Source organism: Staurois parvus, unplaced genomic scaffold (genome assembly GCF_062004578.1).
Source record: "Staurois parvus isolate SC_StPar_1 unplaced genomic scaffold, SC_StPar_1.0 ptg001197l, whole genome shotgun sequence".
NCBI classification, from domain to species: Eukaryota; Metazoa; Chordata; class Amphibia; order Anura; family Ranidae; genus Staurois; species Staurois parvus.
This window is the reverse complement of record NW_028318993.1, coordinates 1,374,122-1,377,475: the sequence shown is the minus strand read 5'-3', so window position 1 is coordinate 1,377,475 and position 3,354 is coordinate 1,374,122.

Here is a 3,354-nt window from a genome sequence, read left to right as displayed (position 1 = left end):
CTTTGCAATTCATTAAAAAGCAAAAAGAAAAAAAACTACATGTATATAAGTATTCACAGCCTTTGCTCAATACTTTAGCACCAATTACAGCCTCAAGCCGTTTTGAGTATGATGCTTCAAGCTTGGCACACCTATTTTTGGACAATTTCTCCCATTCTTCTTTGCAGTACCTCCCAAGCTCCATCAGGTTGGATGGGGAGCGTCGGTGCACAGCCATTTTCAGATTTCTCCAGAGATGTTCAATCTGGGCTCTGGCTGGGCCACTCCAGGACATTCACAGAGTTGGCTCATAGCCACTCCTTTGTTATGTGGGCTGTGTGCTTAGGGTCGTTGTCCTGTTGAAAGATGAACTGTCACCCCAGTCTAAGGTCCAGAGCCCTCTGGAACAGGTTTTCATCAAGGTTGCCTCTGTACATTGCTGCATTCAACTTTCCTTTGATCCTGACTAGTCTCCCAGTTCCTGCCGCTGAAAAACATTCCCACAGTATGAGGCTACCACTGAGGAGTGGCTTCCATCTGGCCACTCTACCGTACAGGCCTGATTGGTGGAGTGCTGCAGAGATGGTTGTTCTTCTGGAAGGTTCTCCTTTCTCCACAGAGGAACGCTGGAGCTCTTTCAGAGTGATCATCGGGTGCTTGGTTACCTCCCTGGCTAAGGCCCTTCTCCCTCAATCGCACATTTTGGCCGAGCGGCCCACTCTAGGAAGAATCCTGGTGGTTCAAAACTTCTTCCATTTGTGGATGATGGAGGCCACTGTCCTCATTGGGACCTTCAGTGCTGCAGAAAAATTTCTGTACCCTTCCCCAGATCTGTGCATTGATACAATCCTGTCTCAGAGGTCTACGGTCAATTCCTTGGACTTCATGGCTTGGTTTGCACTGTTAACTGTGGGACCTTATATAGACAGATTTATGCCTTTCCTAATCATGTCCAATCAACTGAATTTCCCACAGGTGGACTCCAATCAAGTTGTGGAAACATCTCAAGGATGATCAGTGGGAACAGGATGCACCAGAGCTCAATTTTAAATGTCATGGCAAAGGCTGTGAATAACAAAATGTTTGTTTTGTTTTTTATTTTTAATAAATTGCAAAGATTTCAAAATGAACTTCTTTCACATTGTCATTATGGGGTATTGTTTGTAGAATGTTGAGGAAAGAAATGAATTTAATTCATTTTGGACTAAGGCTGTAACATAACAAAATGTGGCAAAAGTTAAGCGCTGTGAATACTTTCTGGATGCACTGTAGATGACCCTGCAGATCGTTGCCACTGTTAACAGCCATGAGAGTTCACTGGTAGAACCAACAGGTATTTTTATTTGAAATTAATTTATGAAAAAAAATCTAATTATTACATCTATTATTAAATCTAATTACAGAAACTTTTTTTTAAAGTTTAATGCCACTTTAAAGTCCCACATTCTTCCTTATTCTATGGTTACAAAAAACTTGTTGAAGTGCCAAATATTGCAAACAATTGTAATTTTTTCTCCTTTTCTGTTTTCATATTTTTATTTTTATTTTGTACATCTCAGTGCTTCTAATCTATTCCAGTCTCATTGTAGTGCCTTCCTGTCTACATGCAAAGTGGTGGCTGCATCTCTTGCTCAGGGTAGGTTTCCTGATGGTGACAATGGTGGAACATGCTTGCACATTGAGTCTTTTAAAGTCTTCAATGGTCTGGGTGACAACATAAGAGTGCAACATGGTGCAAAGGAAAGAGTGTGTATCACTCCATTACAGAATGGCTGAACAAGAACATTTGTTGCATGATTACCATGTATTATTTTGGTGAAAGACGCAGATAAAAAAAACCACTGAAATTACTTTTGAAATTGCATTATTATGTAAAATGTATATGAGATTTTATATGATTGAGTTTGGATCTATTTTAAGAAATATGATTATTTCTAATTTTAACCAAAGGGAGGGATGTGATCAATAACAAAATAGTTTCTGAGTTTGAACCAGTTGAAATCTTTGAATCCCTCCAGGAAGTGACTTTGAAACTCAAACACGGTAACACTTGTCATGTGGAACTATTTCTGTCCACTCCCCTTCTTTAGTTCTGCTGGATGCATGTGGGTGATGATGATTAATAGAGCATGTCCAATCGGTTCTGTTTGTCCATGCTGGTCTTCTTTATGCACACTGAGGTCAATGGTGTATTTGTAGGTAGCCATCCAAAGAAAACACCTCACAGCAGGAGAAAATGCTAACTAAGCAAGACCGGCTCAGGAATGCAGCAAACTGTTCAGCTAAGCTTCAGCAGGCTTGATTTAGCACTGTTGTGAAAATATCAAACTTGAGCTGAAGAAAGTTAAAAAGGGAAAAAATAAACCCCAACTGCCTCTAAGGTAATATTTTTGGTAAACAGTCAAAACAGAAGACTCGTTTCAGTTTCCTTTACTTCTATGAAAAGGGCACAATGTGGATGTGAAAGAGAAAACAGCCTATTAATAGGTTATTTCAACCTTTCTCAAATGTCGGAGATTCTCTGCAGGTAAGTTTCAAGCTCTTTGATTCTGGTGTCAATGTAAATAGAAGGCACATAAAGGTGAAATTCTGTTAGAGTGACTTGAAACTGGTCATACAGTTCAAAGGAAAACTGAGAAATTCAGGAGGTGATTTACTAAAGAGTATGGGCTTGTATACCTTGAGCACCAACAGACATGTTGCATCAGCTTTAGCATTCTCCTGAGCAGAAGGAGGCAGATGTATGGAAGACATTGGGGTTGATTTACTAAACTCAATAGTTGCACTTTGTACTTTGTTAGTAGAAGTCATCAGAGCTTTACCTGATTCACTAAGCTAAGAAAATGTCCTTGCAAAGTGAACAGCACTGTCTTTTGTAGTTTTACCCCATTGCATATTGGGTACTCACCAAACATCCACTGTCTAGTGGTGGCACGTTTAGTGGTTTTGTGTATTATGGTCAGGTTTAGTGGTTTATTTAGTATGGACAGGACTAAACATACAATTTTTTTTAACTTAAAAAAGGTGTTTTATTGAATACTATTACAATGGAAGGTAAAATTACAGATAGCACAACATGAGTGCTTTGCCAACATTACAGCTGTTGTATCCAATACAATGAATATGACATGATTACAATATCATCCTTCTGCTTCTAGACAAAGAAGTATGCAAGACCCATACCTTCCTGTGGAGGTTTGTTTTTATGTGCCCAGGAAATGACATATGTTTTGCACAGACAGACTATCAAAATCAATGAGATGAAGCAGCTGTATGGATCTTAAAGTGTTATTAAAGGGAGATTTAAAAAAAAAAATTTAAAACATGTCATACTTATCTGCTCTGTACAATGTTTTTCACAGAGCAGCCCCGATC